Source organism: Gossypium hirsutum, chromosome D01 (genome assembly GCF_007990345.1).
Source record: "Gossypium hirsutum isolate 1008001.06 chromosome D01, Gossypium_hirsutum_v2.1, whole genome shotgun sequence".
NCBI lineage: Eukaryota > Viridiplantae > Streptophyta > Magnoliopsida > Malvales > Malvaceae > Gossypium > Gossypium hirsutum.
Window position 1 is genome coordinate 41,934,701 of NC_053437.1, and position 11,145 is coordinate 41,945,845.

Consider the following 11,145-nt stretch of genomic DNA (forward strand, 5'->3'; position numbering starts at 1 on the left):
CAATAAAAAGCACCTTAGGTCCAAAGATCCAATAGAGACTTTTTATATGTTTAATATTTTGCTGAAGAACTCGAGCTGTTTAAATTATTTGGATTAATTAACATTAAGTTGAATTGATTTGATGATTTGTTGTTTGCAAAATGTAATGTGATATAATTTAAGTGTGTTTGTAAAGTTATTTATTAATTAAATTTGATTAAATTACTTATAATTATACATGTGTAATATATTAAGGTAATTATTATAATTAATAGGTTTCACTGTATTGAGTGTATTTTACTTTTCAATTTTTAATGAAGGGTGAAAATTGAAGTAATTAGAAAGAATGAAGAGTCCATCATTCCATTTTGCGGGCTGATCGAAGGAGGCTGCCGGAAGTGATGGCAGGTGAGAAGAAAAGAGAAAAATGATGAGACAGAGGGAGAGATAGAAATTTTTATTTCCATTTAATTAAAATATATCTTTTTTAAATATAACTTAAAGCGATAAACATGTTGGTGGAATTTCTTTTTCCTAATGTTTATTAAAAAAAAGGATTAAAAAACGTAACAAACAAATATTTTAAATATCAAAGTGAAAACAAAATATAATTTAAGGGTTACAATTAGAGGTATCGTATATATATCCAAAGTAGCATGTATGGTAATAATGAGTTCTAAATAAGTTAAATGATTGACATTTGTCACACAATGATTAGATAATTATTTGGATTATAATATATCCAATTCAAAGCTTTAAATGTTTTCACATTCCATAATTTAAATATGCTATATTCTGCATTAAATTGAGAATATTGAAATCCATACGAAAGGATAATTTATGATAAAAAAATGTTACTTCTTTGACTTTTCAAAAAAAAAAAAATCCCAAAACTCAAACTAAACATTTTTCTTGAACAAAACTAAACATTATATAATAATATCCCGCAGTGAAAATTTATGGTACTATTCCACTTCAAATTTAGTCAACATTATTATAAATTTAACCCAAATGAAAAATTAGTCACCATATTTAAATGCATTATATCAAAATTAAAATAATTTTACAAATAAATAATATTAAATTTATAAAATATTAAATTGTTAAGCTTAAAATATAGTTTTAGAAAAAAAAACATATTAACATCATTTATTAAATTAAATTTATATTTTTCAAATATATAATAAAATTTAATTAAACGAAAATATTAATAAATTTAACATTAAAATAAATTAATTTAACAATATATAAATTAAATAATCTATAAATATATGAATAATCTATAAATATATTAATATTAATTTTCAAACCATAATAATTTTTTTTATTATTGTAATATTAATTTTTTAAGATTAAATAACGTTAATATAATTTATTCTAAATTAGCTAAATATTTTATAATTACATTTGATGGGCGTCAAAACCACTAAAAATAAATTCCTGCGACAAAATATAGTAAATAGCAGTATAAAACAGTAGGATCGAATCCACAGGGACTGACTATCTAATTTCGCCTTTTTTCATGATCAGAATCGCTGTCACGGTCACAGTCGTGCCCACGACCTATGCGTAGAAATACTAAAAATAAAAATGAGGCGTTTAAATTGATTAAGATAATAAAATAAAGAAATACGAAAAATAAAATAAAAACATATTTGAAAATTCAAAAATAAATTTAAGAAAATAAAATAAATGGATAAATAAAATATTTTTTAAGTTTAGCCTTAACCTCAGTGTACTCCAATCTTAAATCGATCATTGAAATAAATTTTCCCTTACAAGCAATAAGCTGGTTATAGCGACCTATAATGTCTCGATCACCAACTTTTCCTTATGTAGTCAATCCCGGTACGACTTGCAAACTGACTCTTGCCAAATTTCTAATTGCGATACACGTGTTCGCAATTTAAGATTTCGACAACCTTGCGATCTGAAAAGCCCAACTCGAATCGACGGCCTTAACCGCGTGGGTTATTTAAATTCGATCTCTATCTCCTTTGAAGAAATCCAACTAGTTTTTCCCACCTAGACACGCCAATTTGTTCGTGGGAATTCGAACACAACACGGCCGATTCGTCTTCCCAACTGTACGCCAAACAACTCCAACCCAACGTGTACTTTTTGAATCGAAGCTGAATCAACTTTAAGGGACAAATTTGTACTATCCCATATACTGGAGAGATAGAAAATACTACATTGAGAGGTTTTTCTGAGCGGGTTCGTATCTCACGATGGTTTTGTTGGAGTCATTTTTAGGCTAAAGCTAAAAAGGGTTTAGTTAATCATAAAAAGAATCATGCTTGAAAATAAATTATTTAAATGGAATTGTTGAAAGTGGGAATGGGAAGGGCTTGAAAGGAAAATAACCAAAAAGTTGAAAGTAAAAGAAAAAGAACTAAAATAGCATAATGGAGCATTCAAGTAGGAAGGGAGAAAAAAAATAAAGAATTTATTAAATGCCATAGGTAAAGTGTGTGTTCAATTGACTGTAGTCACTAGGTATTTATAAACACTTTTAGTGTTAAAATTTAGCTAAATTTTTTTCTAAATATTATCCCTAAATAACCCTAAATATTATTACTAAATACTTCTAAATATTATCACTAAATAATTCAAAATTTAAAAATTAAATTTAAACTAGAGACTAAATTTAAACTAATTGCAGAGTTGTAACAATATAAAAAATCCTTCGATCTTTATCCAGCCACTTTTTAAAAGAAATCTTCAACCCTTCAATCTTTATCCAGTCATCCTTGAATCTTCAATCTTTCAATCAAGCCCTCCTCTTTGCTTTTTGTTCCAATTTAGCTCCTTTTTGTAAGAGTTTGAATTTAGCACACTAACTTCATTCCTGATTAGAAAAATCCAAATTTAATAGCATTTTATTCGATAATTAGCCAAAAATAAATATATTAAAAATACGAATTTATCTTGCTATCTAATTCCCCTTCTTAGCCGATGCTTGACTTCAAGCATAATATCCACTAAAAATAACTCGTCAATCCTTTTCAAAATCAAAATCCTCTTTCCTAGTCTAGCATACTTCAAACAATTGGGTACAATTAGGTGAATAAAAAGTAAACAATTGTTAAACTCAATCAATAAGCATTTTATAAAATCTTGAACAGTATGTCAAATTCAACTATTTCACTAAATTTAGGCTTAACCAAACATGCGAAATGATCATACCCAACATATACTTTTATCAATATTTTATTTTTTATTTTTTCAAACGTAGTCAAGTCTTTTGACGCAAAACGAGATGACAACCCAAGCACCTCATCCCGGTTACTCAATTTCATATGTCCCTACTTGGTTTATTTCTCATTTCTCAAGGCAAATCGGTTAGCGGAGTGTTACAAGTTTCGGCTCATCACCAAACCTTTTGACGCGAAATGAGATGACAACCCAAGCACCTCATTCTAGTTACTCAACTTGGTCACATTTTTGAATCTTCACTCTTAACCAAGCTATTAGCAACTTTATTTAAAACGAGTACTTTCATTAGGCAAGTTAAAAAAAACCCAACAATTTTCATGAAATATCGACTAAGGCATAACATTTTCAATTCTACAAAACATTCATTGATCAAGAAAGCAATAGTTATTTATGATTCACCCACTTATTTAAATAAACTAAACATAAGAATTGGAGGTTTATTTTCGAAACGAATTAAGAAATTATTCTTAGCAAAACACATGCAAAGAAGAAAGTATGGCATGATCATAATCCCCCTACTTAAACCCATATTGCCTCCAATGTGCAAAAAAAAATAACAAGAGTGGAGAAAAGCATACTCCCCATTTATATTTAATAGGCCGGAGGACGGAGGAAGTGACCGCTTTGCAAAATGGTGAGGATGCTTGAGATGTTGGCTTCCATTGTTTTGAGGCGAGCTTCAATGCGATGAAGTCGTTCATCTACAGCTGAAGGTGGTTGCTCCTGCAAAATAGCACGATAAAACAGATTAAAATAATATTTTATTTAATTCTCAAACTAAACTAGAATTTAAAATTAAAATAAATAAATAAATAAATAAAATGTGGGTTGCCTCTCATAAAACGCTTTTGTTTAACGTCATTAGCTCGATGACCTGAGTGTTATTAGTTTGGTTTCTCAAGAATTAATTCTTTCATTATGTGCACTTGGAAATTTTCAATTATTGATGGATTAAGGCACCTTTGAGCTTATCCGTTCAAGTTTACCTTTTCCTCTATTGAAATCTTTAAATGTTTCGATAGTGGTTTGAGTTCCAGTTCTGAAACCTGTAAAATATAATGCAAGAGTTTAGTTTTAGAAGGAGAAAGTTCAAAATATTTACCTTGACTTTTAGGAAATTGTGGAGTCTCCAATAGAATAACGATTTCACAAATCGATTTTTTGAACGTCCTTAACTCTTCCAATTGATCCATCGTATCGAGGTCTAAACTATTGCAAAGTACAGTTTGTAACCCATCCTCTTCATAATACTCAAAATGAAATTTCGTTAGTGCTTCAATAATATCAGCACTAGAAATATTCGACATTGTTTTAGGTTGGCTTATCGCCTCATAAACATTAAATTTTACCACCTCACCGTCGAATTTCATAGTGAGGGTTCCACTTCGAACATCAATTTTTGTATGTGCGATACTTAGGAATAGTCTCCCGAGTAAAATATCAGAAGCATTTCTTGAGCGGTCGTCCTCCGTATTAATGATGTAAAAGTTTGTAGGAAAAGTTAGTTCATTTACCTTTACGATGACATCTTCCAATACCCCTTCTGGATATATGAATGGCCTATTTACCAATTGAATAATCACCCTTGTTTCTTTCAAAAGACTCTTGTTTAGTAATTTAAAAATAGATAAAGGCATTACATTAATAGGTGCTCCTAAATCACACATGGCTTTCTTTATACCAATATTACCTATTTTGCAGGATATAGAAAACATACCTTAGTCCTTACACTTAGGCGGGATTTTCCTTTGTAGTACTGCAAAAATGTTTTCCCCTATATTTACCCATTAGTTTCCTTGGAGCTTATTTTTTCTGGTGCACAATTCTTTAAGTAATTTCGCATAGCGTGAAACCTATTTAATTGCATTAAGTAAGGGAATATTAATTTCTATCTTCCGGAATATATTAGGGATTTCTTTTTCCTCTCGTTCTTTTTTAACTTGGGCGAGCCTTCCAAGGTATGGGGGAGCTATAACAAATGGTTTATGAGGTGCCAGCTCAATGAGAGCTATTGGTTCAGCCTCTTGTTCTTCCTGTTCAGCGTTGTGGTCACGACTTGTGCCATACACTAGTTTTGAGTCTGCTCCATCCTTTACGATCACAGTACTTGCATTTTGACATGGATTTGGCTCAGTTTGAGACAATAGTTTTCCTTGGTTCTCCAAACGACTTATCATAAGTGCTAACTTACTTATTTGCTGATCCATTTATTGGAGATGCACTTCAGTCTTTTGTTGGAACTTTTCGGTGCTAAAGGTTAACCTCTCTACTATGGTTTCAAGAGATGACTTTAGAGGTTGATACTATTGAGGCGGACATGGTATTGGTTGATATGATTGATTATATCGAGAATTCGATCCATATTTTAGATTTGGGTGGTCCTTCTACCCTGGATTGTACGTGTTCGAGTATGGATCATAGCACCTTTGCGGTGGCACTGGGAAATTCCCAATGGCATATACTTGTGCAGTTGTGTCCTCAAGTAAAATCAAGCACGAGTCGGTAGGATGATTCGGCTTAGCATAAATCCCGCATAACCGAGCTTGATTTGTCTATCTTGCAAGCATATTTTTAACCACATTAGTAAGTTCATCAATCTTATTTACTATGGAAGGAGTACTTAGCTCATGAACCCTTCTCATAGGTTTCATAGGTGGTCGATATTGTTGAAAATTTACAGCAATGGTCCAAATTAATTCCCTAGCTCTTTGGGGAGTCATGTTCACAAGAGCCCCTCCACTAGTGGCATCAATCATCTACATTTCTATTGGGAGTAACCCCTCGTAGAAATACTGTAAAAGTGACTGTTCAGACATGCCATGTTGTGGGCAACTTACGTACAACTTCTTGTATCGCTCTCAATATTCATAGAGTGACTTTGTTTCCTTTTTGCTGTATTCCGACTATACTTCTCCTTACTTCGACTGCTCGAGCTACTGGAAAAAACTTGTGAAGAAACAATCAAGACATATCAGTAAAGGTATTAACAGATCCCAGAGGTAAATAAAACAACCACTCTTTAATAGAGTCGGCTAATGAAAAAGGAAAAACTAGTAGTTTTATTTAATCCTCAGTTACTCCTTCTAGTTTCATGCTCAGACAAACCATGTGCAACTCTTTCAACTGAGTATGAGGGTTTTCATTTTTCAAACAGCGAAAAGTAGGCAATAAATGTATTAATCTTAACATTAACTCGAACGGTGTTTCGCCCGCTGGATAAGTTATGCATAGTGGTTGTTGTCCATTTGGTGCAGCTGCAAGTTGGCGTATAGTTTGATCTACCATGTCGTTTGAATCTTTGGATAAGTAAATATCATCGGCGTAAGATCCTTCTTCAAATTCGGGTTGTGGTTGTTTACCGCGCTGAATAGCTTCTCTTCGAAGTGTTCGAACCAACTTTTCTATTTTTGATTCAAATGCTAGAGTCCCCAATTCTGACTTGGTCATAAAGAAAATAAACAAAAATTAGAAATTTTTACCAATCCTTAGTAATGGCGCCAAATTTTGGTGGGCGTCGAAACCATCAAATTTAAAATTCCTATGACAAAATACAGTAATTAGTAGTATAGAGCAGTAGGGTCGAATCTACAGGCATTGGCTATCTAATTTCGCCTTTTTCCATGACCAGAATCGTTGTCGTGGTCACAATCATGCCCACGACCTGTGCGTAGAAATGCTGGAAATAAAAATAAAAATAAAAATAGGGGTTTAAATTGATTAAGATAATAAAATAAGGAAATACGAAAAATAAAATAAAAATAGATTCGAAAATGCAAAAATAAATTTAAGAAAATAAAATAAATGGATAAATAAAATATTTTTTAAGCTTAGTCTTAGCCTTAGTGTACTCCAATCTTGAATCCATCCTTGAAATAGATTTTCCCTTCCAAGTAATAAGCTGGTTATAGCGACCTAAAACGTCCCGATCACCAACTTTTCCTGATGTAGTCAATCCCGGTACGACTTGCAAACTGACTCTTGCCAAATTTCTAACTGCGATACATATGTTCGTTATTTAAGATTTCGACAGCCTTGCAATCTGAAAAGCCCAACTCGAATCAACTGCCTCAACCGCATGGGTCGTTTAAATCTGATCTCTATCTCCCTTGACAGAATCCAACTGGCTTTTCCCACCTAGACAGGCTAATTTGTTGGCAGGAATTCGAACACAGCACGGCCAATTCGTTTTCCCAACTGTACGCCAAACAACTCCAACCCAACGTGCACTTTTTGAATCGAAGCCAAATCAACTTTAAGGGACGAATTTGTACTATCCCATATACTAGAAAATAGAAAATACTGTATTGAGAGGTTTTTTTGAGTGGGTTCATATCTCACGATTGTTTTGTTAGAACAATTTTCGGGTTAAAGCTAAAAAAAGTTTAGTTAATCATGAACAAAATCATGCTTGAAAATAAATGGTTTAAATGGAATTGTGGAAAGTGGGAATGTGAAGGACTTGGAAGGCAAATAACCAAAAGGTTGAAAGTAAAAAAAAAAAGAACTAAAATAGCATAACGGAGCATTGACGTAGGAAGGGAGAAAAAAATAAAGAATTTATGAAATGCCAAAGGTAAAGTGTATGTTTAATTGGCTATAACCATTAGGTATTTATACACACTTTTAGTGATAAAATTTAGTTAAACTTTTCCTAAATATTATCTCTAAATAACCCTAAATATTATCACTAAAGAATTCTAAATATTATCACTACCATTAATATAAATGTTTTATTACATTAAAAACACAAATAAATATAAAAAATATTTTACTTAATTAAATATCATTTTTAAAATTTTATATTTTGGATTGGGTTATTTAGTTGTGCAAGTTTTTTTTATAGGTTTTGGACGATAAGTTTAATTGTTAATGGGTTAGTGATTTAATATAAATATAAATATATAATTATTATTTAACATATATAATTAATATAATATTTTTATAACATGATATATTTAGGTTGGGCCGAGCTCAAGCCAAAAAATGTTGCCCTAGGTCAGCTCATATAAAAAATGAGCTTTAAATTTTACCCAAGCGCAATTTTTGAGTCTCATATTTTTGTCCAAACTCTATTATTTTTCGAGCAGATCTCCGGGCCTGGATGTAATACCTAAAAAAATTACTACAGTAAGAAAGTAAGATAATATTCCTGATATAGTAAAATAAGGAAATAAAGTGATAAAAATGGTAATTTTGAGTTATGTCAACATTGAGAAGTAAATTATGACATATTAATTCAAGAAAGGATTAAATTGCAAAAGTGAGAAAAATTTTGTGGCGCAAGAGTAAATACTCAAAATTTAAGGGGTTAAAGTGTAAATATGAAAATTTTGAAGGACCAATAGTGCAAATATTTTAAGGGTAGAATAATCTAGAAACCAAGGAAAATAGATGAATTAGGACCAAATTGAAAAGGTGAAGAATTTTGAGGGACTAAATCGTAATTTTACCAAATTAAGTAATGACTCAATGATGGAATTTTAAAATAACATAAAGGGCAAAATGATCAATTAGAAGAGAGAGAAATCTAGAAGGCAATAATGATGTTGGTGATATTTTAGATTAATTAATTAAATAAATATTAGTTTATTAATATTTTAATTTAATTTTTAAATGATATTTTATTATTTTATTAATTTATTTAGTATATATATGTGGAAAGAAAGATGAAAAGCAACCAACCCATCATCTTCCATGCATCCAACGTGAGGAGAAGAGAGAAAGAAGGAAAGTTTTGCTTTCTTTACAATTTGGTACTTCCTCCAAAACTTACCATTTCACCTAGAAATCAAAAGAATTTCCATATCCATCAAGAGAGAAAGATAATAAGGAGACTATGGGGAGCTAGAATATCAAGTTGGATTCAAGAAATTGAAGCTGGAGGAGAGAGAAAATCAAGTTAAAGATTGAAATCAATAGGACAAGGTAAGAACATTGAGATTTCAATATATTTTTAAGTTTGATATTATTGAAATAGCATGGAAAAGATGTTATAGTAGAGTTTTATTATATAAAGTCTTATGTTCTTGATATATTAGTGAAGAGAAATAAGTGAAAGTGATGGGAAATATTATAGAGAAAGGGAATAAGGAAGTTATAAACTTAGTAATTAACATTTTGCACTAAAACAATTTTGGACAGTAGCAGTAGGTTAAATTTGAAAAATCACCATAAATTGTGGAAATGAAATTATAGGATGAAAAATATGGAATTAAAGCTTACTTAGTCTAGTTTCTCATAGAAGAAACTGTGTAAGTAATGGAATTGTAAATCATGAGATATAATAGATTTTGTGAGACAAGGTTAGAATGATTTCGGGTTCCCCTATTCTGACTTTGGAAAATCATAAAAAAATTATACAAAAATAATTATGGGTTATAATTTATATTTTTAAAATCCTTAAAGATTCTATTTTCAATATAAATAAACAGAGATATCATCCAAAATTTTTACAAGAAGATAATTAAGTTTTAGTGAAGATGGGTCGGAACTGTCAGACAACAGAACAGAGGTGACTTTAAAGAATAAAATGTACTTATTGGTAAGAAGATATGTGAGTCTAGTTTCAGATAAAATTAATGGATCTCAATTTGGAGTTCTGTAGCTCAAGATATAAATAATTTAGTGACTATGACTCAAGTGGGCAACTTTGAATGAATATATAAATAAATGGTGAAATTATAGATAATGTTACATATAAGTATGTTATATACATTAAGGATGTGGAATGGAGAGGAGGAGGAGGAAAATATATGATTATTCAACTAGCATGAGTTTTCATTAAAAATGACCAATTTACATGTTTTAGGTTCAGGGACTAAATTGAACAAATGTGAAACTTTAAGGGTAAATTTGTAAAAATGTCAAAAAGTGACCAAATTGCACGGAATGAACTGTTTTATTATTTAAATTAATAAATTGAATGAAATATTATTTTAGATCAAGATTGGGTGGAAATTCGAGAAAAATAGAAATTTTCCAAAATGTCCCTGAATTTTGTTATTTCTACAATTTAGCCTGGTAAGTTCGTATGAACTATATTTTGTATAATTTTAATAGAAGTGAATGCTATTTGGTAATGAATATTATATATATGTGTTTTTTATTATTGGAATTGAATTATTATTGGTAATAGGTATAATTATTAGATGTTTTGAAATGATTATCGGAAGCTTGATTGGGTTGAAAGCTTGTTGGGGATATATCACATTATCCATTGGTTCTATTGGTAATTTTGGATGATTTGATTTTGGTTATAATGACTTGTATAAGTTAAATTTGTTAATGTTAGCTCATAAATGTTTTGATTTTGATTGGTTATAAATATGAATGCTTGATGAAATGAAATGTCTGAAAATTAATTTGTAAACTCCAGTAATGCTCTATAACCATATTCTGGAGAAGGATACGGGTTAAGGGTGTTACACTGGACGGGTGGCCGACCCATGAGCAAGCCTAGTAGCCATGTAACTAAAAAAAAATTTATAATAAACTTAAATTTAACAAAATAATCTTAATAGTAATAAAAGTTTGACCTAAATTTTTAAATCTAAAAAATAGAAAGACTAAATTCTTAAAAATAAAATTATAGTAAATAAATTCTAAATTTATGAAGAGTGCAAGGACTTATGATATATTTTAACCTTAATATTTTTTAGATAAGTTAATTGATTTGACGCCCATTAATTGTCATTATATATTGTACATGAGAATCTAGATTGTAATATTTACATTTTGGTTTGGGCTATGAACCCAAATGTTGATTCCAAGCCTCATGCTAATGGTAACTTAATAAACTTAACACGGGCTTCAACCCAAATGGGCACAAACAAGCTCAGTAAGCTGAGCAAACTTAAGACACATAATCCCACCAAGGCTAAGCACCCCGAAAGCACAATGGGCAAACCATTAGGGCCTAATGAAAGACTTCACCTTATAAAGCACTCT